This window comes from Nicotiana tabacum, chromosome 22 (genome assembly GCF_000715075.1).
Source record: "Nicotiana tabacum cultivar K326 chromosome 22, ASM71507v2, whole genome shotgun sequence".
Classification (NCBI taxonomy): Eukaryota; Viridiplantae; Streptophyta; class Magnoliopsida; order Solanales; family Solanaceae; genus Nicotiana; species Nicotiana tabacum.
Window position 1 is genome coordinate 178,781,410 of NC_134101.1, and position 12,664 is coordinate 178,794,073.

Sequence of the window (12,664 nt, forward strand, 5' to 3'; positions counted from 1 at the left end):
AAATTGAGATGCCATACTTGAACTGCTCTATGAGATTTAACTAGTTATATCTTCTTCTTTTTTGATGAAAGAGTGGTTCCATGAGACGTTCTTTTATACAGCATGGATAGAATCTTTCTTATTTCTAATTATATGTCATATGGTAAGTAGTTTTGATAAATTAAAATGCAACTTATTATATGGTAAGCACAAGTTAGTCATATTTAATATCAAGCTTTTTAAGGGAAGAAACTCACTATCATTAAGTTCACCTAGAGCCGCATTTCATAAGAGATAGCACAATATTATTTTTACTTTAAACTTTGGAACTACAGAACAAATATTACCATCAAAGTATCGCCAAGTAAAAGTTATCTCCTCCAAATCTGAGATAAAATCAAATATTGCTTCGGAAAATCATATTGTCACGACCGGAAAGTTAACTAGTCGCGATGACACCTAACTCCAACCCACTAAGTAAGTCAAATGACAATCAACATAGCTCAAAAGAGATAATAAGAGACAATGAATGAAATAACTGAATTTTTCCATACAAAATCCACAGGATTAATAGTACAAATCATTAGCTTTTAGGACTTAGAATTTACAAGCTAATACAAAATAAATACATCATTTGTTTGAAATATACATAAACAAATTTACAAATCTAAAGCTACCAAGGACAAGTGACAGCTAAATTTGGAAAGCAAGTACATCTTCAATGCTAGCTCCCGCCATATACAGCTACATCAACTCCGAAATCTGCACGCAGGGTGCAGAAGTACAGTATGAGTACAACCGACCCTATGTACTCAATAAGTAACAAGCATAACACTAGATAGAAAGCGGTGATGATCTCGGAAGAAGGTCAGAGTCCAACAAAACTAGCCAATAACAACTTGTAATAATATATGAAGACAGTAAAAGTAACAGACTCAAAGAGACATTTTTTCAACTCGTTCACAGTTTCAGAAAAGTAGGCATGCTTTTCAAGTATAACCGTCAAGTCCAGATCTTACCACTAAAAATCAACTAAACATGAGTTTATCAAAAGAACTGTATTCACTAATTTACAATACCATATAAGAATTTTCATTTACCAATTAGCATGAGAAAAGTAGATCTCTATGCCTAGATGTCAATATACATGTCAAGTCATCAATTATCATGTACCGTCTATCATGAGGATTATACATCTTTATGTCTATATTTCAAATATACATGTCTAATTGTCAAGTGTCATATTACCATCTAGCATGAAGAAAAATGCATCTCTATGTCTACATGTCAAATATACATGTCAAGTATATATCATCACAGTGAAAACGTCAAAATAACGACACTTAGCACGCTCACGGTGCTTGGCACAATGCCCCAACCAACCAACAAACAAATCAACACTTAGCACTATACGGGTGCCTCATATAAATGCCCATCACAGAAGAACGTATATAAAATACTGTGCCTGCGCCCACTGCTGGTATGTTAGACTCCAGAGGGGCAGATCTTGCTTAAGTGCTAATCATAATCACATAGCCCAATAGTGGAGCCTGGTGCAGGCATCGCCCCAAACCAATAACACTTAGCCCATTGTGAGCCTGGCGTAGGCATCACCTTAAAATTTATATAACTGTTGCGACATGCAATCCGATCCAACATAACTCACAAAGTGGCTCTATGGCCCAAAACAATCATTAACAGTCTGAGTCTCAAATAAACACATCTTACTATATTCAGTTCAATAGTGTTACACATAGAAGACATCAACAACATGTGAGGAATCAAATAAGAAAGTACCGAGACAGAGATATCATACACGAATATATTATCTTGACTGGGAGTATATGTACAATTAAGGCAAATAGCTCAGAAATAGCAAGAATAGCCCTATCAAGTCTCAAACAGGTAGCACATAGCCTAGACATGATCTCTAATATGAATCAGAACTCAAATAATTATACATGTCTAAAAAACATGGATATAACAAGGCATGATAATAAAAAAATTCCATAATAGCCTAAAAGCCACCTCTAATCATAAACACTTTGATGCATGCGCACACGACCGTCACCTAGTGTGTATATCACCCCAATACCTCTCATATAACATAGTTCCCAGGGTTGATTACCCTCAATTTTAAGTTTAGATATGTTACTTACTTCAAACAAGCCAAATCCAATACCGAGCAAGCCAAACAACACTCTAGAAATGCCATCATGTGCGAATCGACCTTTGAACGACTCGAAACTAGCCAAAAGAAACTCAAAAATATTAAATAATTTCAAAGGAAACAAACTCAAACGATAAAGTTCGAATCTTTAATAAATTACTCAAATCAATTAAAAAACCAACCGGGTCCTGCACCTCAGAACCCGGCAAAATTCTCTAATTCGGACAACATATTCGAATACGAGTCCAACCATACTATTTTCATTCAATTCTGACTCTGAATCGAAGTTCGAAACTCAAAAATTCACTTTAAGAATGTTTAGACAAAAACCCCCAATTTCTCTTTAGAAATCATCAATTAAATACAAAAAAAAAATCGAATATGGAATCATGAAATATAATTAAAAAAAATGAGTCAAAAATACTTCCTCCAATCCATGTGGTGTAAATCCTCTTCAAAATTGCCTAGAAATTGAGCTCTAAATTCCAAAATGTGATAAAATGAACCAACCCTTCAAATATAGAGAAATCTGCCAGTGAATCCACTTTTGCGGCCACTAAATCGCATCTGCCACTGTTGCTTTTGCGTTACAAGTCTAGAACCAGTGAGAAAGCCCCAACTCAGAACATATCGCTTCTACGACACTAATTTCTCCTCTGGGATTACGCTTCTACGCTCAAGGTACTGCTCTGACGGACGTGCAGATGCGCCGAAGACCCCGCATCCGCGACCTTCTCGCCCACTAGTCCATATTCTCCTCTGCGATAAAATATCCGCATCTGTGGGCACTGATCCTAGGCCACTTCTTCTGCTTCTGTTCTCCCTGTGCAGCTTTTGCGGCTCCGCACCTGCACCCATAGTTCTGCAAGTGCGATCAAACCAGGTATCAAAGATCCCAGCAATGCCAACATGATTTGAAATGGTCCGAATAAATCCGAAACACACTCGGGCCCCTCGGGACCCTGTCCGAACATACCAACAAGTTCCAAAATATAACGGGGACCTGCTCGAGGCCTCAAATCATACACAACAACATCAACACCATGAATCGCACCTCAAATCAAACTTAATGAACTTTTTAACTTTCAACTTCTAAAACTCATGCTGAACCATACCAAATCAACTCAGAATGACCTCAAAGTTTGAACACAAGATTCAAATGGCATAATGAGCCTATTCCAACTCCCGAAATAACAATCCGAATCCGATATCATCAAAGTCAACTCCCGGTCAAACCTATGAACTTCTAAACCTTCAAATTACCAACTTTCGCCAAATAGTGCAGGAACCTTCTAGAAACATCCAAATGCAAATCCGGATATACGTCCAAGTCCAAAATCACCATCCAGACCTAACAAAATAATCAAAATTCCAATCGGGATCAAATACATAAAAGTCAAACTTGGTCAATTCTTCCAACTTAAGGCTTCCTAGTTGAGGAATATTTTTCCAAATCAATCCTGAATCACCCGAAAACAAAAACTGACAATTCATACAAGTCATAATACATCATATGACGCTATTCATGCCCTCAAACCATCAAACGGAATATAAATGCTCAAAACGACTGGTCGGGTCGTTACATTCTCCCTCACTTAAACATACGTTCGTCCTTGAATGTGCCAAAAGTCATTCCAAAGCCATCATACCACTGTATAAACTCACCATGCACATACCCATGGGTGATCCCACGTTACCCAAATCCATGCAAGCCTGAAAACACAACATAACTGAGGATTGTAGACATGTAATTTTTGACACTCCCCAATATTTTACACATTTTAGCGTAAAATATTTAGTTTAAGGCTAATATAGTAATTTTCGACTAGTTTTGACTCTTTTACTTTATTTCGTCATAAAAATAAAAATTACAAAAATATTTTCTTTTATTTAGCTAATTGATGTTTTATCTAGTTACTTTTACTTTATGTACCTTTCATAAAATTAAAAATATAAAAAAAGAGTACCTTATTTTTATCTTTATATAATCTTAAAAATACAAAAAAATAGTTTCATGTTTTAATATAGTTTAGTTTAATTAATTAGAATTAGTTTTTGTATTATGTAGTATTTTTATCTTATACTGAAGGAAGTTAATTTTGGACCATAATTTTAAGAGTCTTAGAGACCAATTTGAGGACCCAATTCGGATCCCTTGGCCCAATTCGGATCTAGCCCATAATCCTAGGCCCAATACCCACTAACCTAACCCTAAAATCCTACTAAAACTAGACAAAACCTAGACACTAAGGGAGCCGTTTTTCTGATGGGGAGACACCAAAAAAGCTTCAGCACCTAAGACCTTAGAGACTAACGAAGGACCCCTGCTTCTTCATCTTCAACCTTCAGCCATCTCCACTGATTTGCTTCAACCAAAAACACCCAAAACTGAAGAACCCCTCCATAGCCGCCGCTGATTCTGGACCTCACACCAAACGACCACCCCATCTCCACCTCTTTCCGCCGCTAATCCCATTTTCTTCACCAAATTAGCGAAAACAGACCCTTCTTCATCGTCAACCAGAACACACCCATCAGCAACCACCAACGAGTCCAGCCGCCCAAGCCACCTTAACTAACACCTTCAGTCATCTTCTCCAAGCCGCCAGAAAACCAGCGAACTCGGATCCTCCGTAAACCACCAAGGTTGAGTTTCTTCGGCGAGCTTAAAGGTTGTGAGTGGTCGCTGTTTGGAGCTCCGTTTCAGTTTCATCCGAGGTTTAGTCGCGGTTCGAACACATTCAACCAAATTTGTCACGAGTAGGTTATTCTCATCTCTGCCCCCTGTTCTTCGTATTTTATCCTTGTGATATATATATATATATGTGATGTTGAAATACAACATTAGCTCATGTGGATCATTTTCTCTCGGTTTAATCTTTGCCTCAGTTGAGCCTTTGATTTTAATATGAGCTTTGATTTCGGTTTATACACCATAATAATAGCAGTACTTTAATTATAAAGTTATAACTAATTATCTGAAATGGAAATCGAACTTTACTGTGATTTGCTTTCAATTATGACATGGGTTATTCCAAAGTAGGGTATGTGTAAGTTGTCATTGGATTCATGGAAATTGGATTATGAAAAAACGAATATGTTTCTGATTCAAATTTTAAGAGATGTACAATTTATAACCTGAAGACCAGAAAAAAAGATAATTCATTAGAATATTTCTCATGTGTGACTGAAATTTACAAGGGATCATCCCTTCCACAATTAAATACGTTGTAGATCGTGGGTACGGTTCCCGTAACGCAATTTACAATGTGTACAAAATAAACGAGTGCGCGACATCGCGACTTGTTCTGACAAATTCCTTAAATAACTAAAAGCGGTTTTAAAAGGTTAAAAATACACAATAGGTTTTAAACGTGTAATTAATCAGATAATTAAACCAATTAATAATAGTTGACGACCATGCTAAAACCACAGAACCCGAAAATGCCTAATACCTTCTCTCGGGTTAACAGAGTTCTTTACCCGAATTTCTATGTTTCGCGGACTGTAAAACAGAGTCAAACTTACTCGATTCGGGATTTTAAACCGGTGACTTGGGACACCATAAATTACCCCAAGTGGAGACTCTGAATTTTAATAAATAATCCCATTTCGATTATTGTCACTTTAATTGGAAAAACTCCTTTATACCCCTTTCCGGGGTAGAAAAAGGAGGTGTGACAAGGATCCTCACTTCAACCTTAGCCCATAACCTTAGAATCAAATCTCCAACATCCGGAATACATTAAAGACCCAATTCTCACATCCAAACACTGCGCAAGTCTGAACAAGCTGTACCAAGACATAATCATAACCCAAGATATAATCACATGATATACCACATAACCCATATACCCATAGCAATAACTTCCGAGCATAATAACTGTCCATTAACAAGCCCGGTACCGATAATAATCCTCCTAACAATTGAAAACTTATTATGAACCTTTGTACACTACCAATGATGAAGGGAACACATAGATACTCATAACCACTCATCAGTCCAACAAGTTCTGGAGCTCTCTCGCCCAACAAGAACCATAGCCAAATTCTAAGCTGACAACTAACATTATTCTTCCAAACATACCGTAATCAAATCCGATAGTACTCATTCCAGGTCCAATGACCTCATCTTATCAAGTAAAAGATACTCAACTGACATGCCACACAAATACCATCTATAGCCATATGCCACGCGATCCTTACATCCAAACAAGCAACAACTCGAATGTTGGAAAGAAAATCAAATGAGAGGACCGTCCCGCAACCTCAACATATATTACCACAAACGTAATGCTATGAACCCATCACACATAATAGAACCAAGACACATGGATCTAACACAAAGGAACATATCCCAATGTAACTTTGCTGCACTTGTGACCATATCCAAACACCAATCCACATGAAATACCTCAAGCTATAATGCCCAAAATCAATAACCATACGAAAATCAACAACAAACACATGAAGTTCATTATCATATTCATGGAGAAATAGATAGAACAATATACCACAAGCACGAAGGCCATAGCAAAAGCGCAATCAACCATTCAACACTTTAAGAACCATCTCGCTCGAATTTTGCCATAAGGCTCAAACAGAAATGTATCATGTGTGCAAATACCCAACAGATCACAACCCATCATAGCATAGAAGAGTGATACATAGAACATATCAATACATGAACAAGCTCAACTCTAATTGAATGACACACCACTCAAAAATAGAATTGATGAGTCAATAAATTCGACCCGATGTAGAATGCACATCCTCGTTAGGCCTACTAATGGGCCCCCAAATCAACTCTGACCATCCATAAATAAATAAATAATCCTTCAAAAGTCCATAATAACCTAACCATTACACATACTACTAGTTGTCTAACTTTTGCCATACCTTCACGGTTCACAACCAAAGAATAATCTGCCTCTGAGAACCCTCCAAGTCTCCAAATCCCTAGAATACAAGAATTACCATATTCGATCCCATCTCCACCACTCGAATGACTAACTCATCTCTCATACTCAATCATCCTGCGAGAAATACATCCATAATTCTTCCGTGCCATATAGCAAAATCTGAACATCAACAATCGAGCAACCAGGTGATTACCGTAATACTAGTCAAGCATCTGCAAGCCCAACACGATACGTCCACTAAAATGCGCACCCTCCTTAGGTGATACCAATTAGTACTAACATTCTTCTTAACATCTAAAACTGTTTGTGTTATCTAAAATTCATGGATTTCCCTTCAAAGTTGAACCGCAACATTGTACATACAAACCTCAATCTCATACGATGCACACCTCATCTATCATTCCATCATATGAAAACACAAGAATCCCATAATCAACTCTAATTCACATGCAGGATACATACTCAATCAGCTAGAAATTTACCACTAGGCCCCACATCTGAGAGAAAAATTACAACATCCAATATACTCATCATCCCTGTCAAATACATTTGCCCCAAACCTTGGTCGACACCAACGAGAACTCTTCGAAACTTGTTTTCACATAACCAATCCATCAGAACTGAATCCTTCTAACTCAGCTAAGTCACGCAAGTCGCCACCCCCAAGAGTAATGCAACAAAACACCGATAAAGCCTCACCATATCATAAGAACCAAAAGAATTGATCATTTCTATCACAATACTGATCTGATCTACCACCAAACTGTCCTATTTCTTCGAGTCCCCTCGACTTGCCATTAAGTTAACACTTCTCCTTGCTAGTATACTTCGATTCATAATCCAAAGTTCACTACTAGTTATCCTAGCATGATATCACGTTGTCTCAAGATCCATAAGCCAGTATATTCCACCTTAGACGCCAAAGAATACCGCAACCAAGATACACACCCTAAAAAGACCTTCCGCAAATCTAAAGTTGTTTTTTAACCTCTCTGATACTGAAATGTGGGATCCATAGTGATAAGGACATACCGCGGGTCCTGACACCATCCAAAACAAATATTATATCTAATCCTTTACAAATCCATAAATTCCTCATATACCACATATGAATCATGAACCCATTAGAACTTTCTCGAGAGTTATCCACTCTACACTAATCTCTAATGCACCACCAAAACGAGCCGAATGATATGTGCTCCGTTAGCACGCCAAAACCTAAATAAGTAATCCTCACCTTAACGCAATCTAGTGGCTCCCTTTTATTAACATATTACATCCATCAGAAATAACAAACTCAAATCATTTCAAGATTTCCATATATCCATAAAGTGTAACACATCATGCATCTAGAATTTTCCTTACTCGAGTCATCCTCGAAATCAACGTCTTCAAGTCATAACCAATTCACAAGTATGCCTCAGACCAAAATTACTATAACACATAACCATGCAATCAAATCATCGAAAGTGGACTCCCCCACTTGGTTCGAAGCCGTAGAACAAAATATTTGATAACCCACAATACCCTTACTCTATAACTGCCATAATCTCGCACTGTAATTCAACTAAATCCTTCATAATTTGATGTAACACAAATCGTAAAATACCTCAATTCATCTGCTAAGCTCACATTCATCGTCATGATAGTCAAACCAATTTCCTCAAGTGATCCAAACTCAAATTGCAACACTTGTAACCCACCAATAGAAAGAAAATCTCCATATAATTATCATAAGAATAAGACAACCTCAGAACATCCCGTAGGAGATAACCAACCTGATTGGTCTCAAACTAGCATCTCTCTATGCCCTTTCATGGCCACACTACTATGCAATCACTAAACCTTCCAGATTCTGAACTCGTCAACAAGACATATGACACAACCCACAATCTAACTAGTCGTGATGGCACTTAACCCAACCTGCTAGGTAAGCCAATTATACACACCTCAAATAAGAAACATAGGAGCCAAAGAATAAAATAACTAAACTTTAAATTACAAGGATTTGTAATACAGATCATGAGCTTCTAAGACTTAGAATTTACAAAGCTGGTATGAAGCATAATTATCACATCTATTTGAAAATACAAAAATAGAACTCAAATCTAAAACTACCAAGAACAAGTGGTAGCCATGTCAGGACAACGAGTACATATTCAATGCTAGCTCCCGCCATATGCAGCAATGCACAGTTAAGGTGAGTTTTTAAGTGTGTTTTTATGATGATTTCACTTCTCAATCACTAGTTACAACAAGGTTTTTTGTTGAATTCTATAGGATTTCTTCAAAATCTCAAGAACACCCCAAAAGTTGGCTTTCAAGATTTGATCTACAAGAGGTAATATTTTACCCTTAAACCTACATGCATGAATATTTAATGAATTATGAGCAAGAAATAAGTATTAGCACTTATGGGCTGGTGATTGGAAGCCACAAGGGCTTAACCTAGATAATTGGATGTTGTAGAAATTTTGTAATGAGTTAATTAGTAAAATTTGGTGGATGTGAGTTCATTGTTGATTATAATGGTGCTAAATAAGCTAGTTGGTGAACAGAGGATGTTGTAGTATCTCTTGTTGGTGGGAAGGAGGGATTGTTGGATGAAGAAACACCATTACTAGGGGTAGTACAATGCTATGCATTCTAGGTGTTTGATAAAATGCCAAAATAACCTAAAACCTAGAAATTTTTACTAAAATCGGTCCAATTGAATTATGTTGATGTATATTTAAGTTGTAAGAGTAGTGGGTGGTCTTAGTATCACTAAAGAGCTCCATCAATGTATGCTGCCTAAACTCTTTCTATAGAATCAGATTCCCTGATTCCCGCATGAATTCCAAGCATGGTTGTCCTAGTTCCTATTTCCATTATTACGGATTGCTTCCGATGGTTGTATTCCAAGTGTTCATGAGATTTCTGTATATGTCTTGATAGCCAATGCCATGCTCCCTTCCTTGGAAATGTTTAGCAATTTCTTTTGATAGTCATATGCACATGAAAATGAAGTAATGATTTTTATACCATGAATCATCATGACTGAGGTGCATTAAAAAGATTGAATTACTAAATGCTCATAAAGATCTACACATTCCCTATTTTCTATTGCCATTCTATTCTTACTAAAAATGTTTCAAGCATGATTGACACATCAAATGATATGATTTAAACCCATGCTTCAATTGCAAATAACTATGCTCTCCTTTTGGGAGAAATTCATTCCGCTTAAGGCTATTTTTACGCATACTTTTGAAGCAATGATTTCCAAATGTTCTACGTATTGGTATTTTATAGCGATCCTCAAAAGTAAAAGAATGAAAGTATGGAATATAAAATGCGGCCATCATGTTAAATGTGTGGCCAAAAGTACGAAGGAAATGAAAGGACTTTCTAAAGGGATATGAGATGAGTATTTTATTTATATAATATTGTTTTTGAGAGTATCATTACATAACCGAGAAGGTATAGGTTATATAGGCCTACAACTGAAATGCCAGTGTAGGAATTGATTGAGGGGTAATTCCCTGTAATATTGTGTTGAGATTATTCCCCTTAATTGGGATGAATTTATTACTAGCATCAGTCTAAGCTCCCATGTTGATCCACACAACATCGTGGTGAGATGTCTTAGTCGATCAAGCAATGATCGGATGCTATGCCGCGTATATAATGGTATTGTGTTGTTATGTCAACCCTTATGGATCTGGGTGTGATGGATTAGTCGGTCTAGGGGTGATCAGACTCCATGCCATGAGCTTGGTGGGTAGTCATTCTTGATATTATATTGGATTCACCTTACCATGTTGATCCATATATACATCATGGTGAGATGACTTAGTCGGTCGAGCGATGATCAGACTCCATGCCATGAGCATGATAGTTTGTGTTGGTAGCTAATGATTTCCCAAACTAAATTCAAAAGGTATGTTTGAAGGTTTCACTCACACTATGTTTTCTATTACGGCATGCTTGTATCCATTTACACTTGTATTCATTTGCTACTCTTTCATGTTTTCCCAACTTATGTTTCTTGTTCCATTTTATATGAGGGTAATTATCTTTACATACTAGTACTATTCCATATATACTAATATCCCTTTTGTCGGGGGCGCTACATCTTTAATGGATGCAGGTGGTTCCGTAATTGGTGGCTTAGGTTCTTGATAGGTGTACCCTCTTCTCAGCTGATTTGGTGAGCCTTATTCTACTTCAGGGCCTTATGTCCTTTTATTTTGCAAATTGTGTTTTGAGAAATAGCCAGGGCCTAGTTGTCGGCATTCCCATATTGTACCATTTTCACTTAGAGGTTCCGTAGACGTATTCTGGGTTGTGTTTTGACTTGAGATCACAAACTAATGATTTTGTTGTATTTGTCGAATGTTCCACTTCAATACCATAAATGTGTAATATTTTGGTAATCAGAAAATGAAGCTCTTATAAAAACGAAAGTTGGTGTTGTACATACTATTCTCTTGATTGGTTTAACTCTTTATATTTATCCTCAAGTTATTCATGGTTAGAATTGAAAAGTAGGCGCTAAGTAGGCTTTCTTGAATGGGGTAACTCAGTCGAGTGTCGGTCCCGCTCCTCAAGGTCGGGGCGTGATACGTTTGGTATAAGAGCCTAAGGTTTTAAAATGTCCTAGGATGTCTTCGAGCCGTGTCTAGTAGAGACCTTCTTATCGGTGTGTTGTCGACCACATCTATAATTATGAGGCTACTTGGGCATTTAGGAATGTTACCCTTCTTTGGTATTCTAGACGGTGTGATAGAGTTGATTATAAGATTGTCCCCTTTTAACTCGTGCATTGTTCTAATTTTCAGTACATGGCACCTAAGAAGAGGTCAAGGAGTGGCGAAACGGCCAATTCCACCTAAGGAGTGGCGAAACGGCCAATTCCACCCAAGGAGTGGCTGGTGATTCTATACCCGATGTTACGGGTAAGCACCTGAGGGGTGAAGACATTCCCCCAACCACAACGCCTAATGATCCTACTACTCCTGTTGAGAATACACCAATTCCTACTTCTGCCGAGAATACAATGATTCCTCCTCACACTGATATCTCAGTCCCACCTCCAGCCTCAATTTCCAATCCTAGTATTTCTGATGGGGACCTTAGGGAGCTATACAGATGTTGACCCAGATAGCTGCTACCCAAGCCCATAGATTGAATGCTACAGCTACTTCTTCCAATCACCAATAGGATTCTGCTGGTTCTAGGGAGAACAAATTTCTTTAGTTGGATAATCTGGTATTCACGGGTACTAAGCCCGAAGAGAGTCCCCAAGCATTTATCAATTATATGCATAAGACTCTTCGTGTGATGCGTGCCAATGAGACAGAATTGGTGGAATTGGCTTCCTATCACCTGAAAGAAGTGGTGTATTCTTGGTTTGAGTTGTGGGAGGAGTCGCATGAGGTAGGGAGTCCTCCGACAAAGTGGAGTGAGTTTAGGACTCTTTCATTGATCATTTCTTGCCTGCTGAGACTCACGAAGACCATGCTGCCGAGTTTGAGAACTTGAAGTAAGGTAGTATCAGTGTATGGGACTACCATTTGAGATTCACGGATCTTTCCAAGGATGCTGCTTA

The 12,664-nt window shown here is 37.7% G+C and overlaps 1 long non-coding RNA gene across 1 annotated transcript; it reads left to right on the forward strand.

The window, feature by feature from the left end:
* The first annotated feature begins 4,399 nt into the window (after positions 1-4,399).
* On the forward strand, positions 4,400-11,535 carry LOC107793049 (uncharacterized). Its single transcript, XR_001649635.2, has 3 exons — positions 4,400-4,909; positions 9,352-9,412; positions 11,204-11,535. It is a non-coding gene; the product is annotated as an uncharacterized LOC107793049 (long non-coding RNA).
* Positions 11,536-12,664: the final 1,129 nt, after the last annotated feature.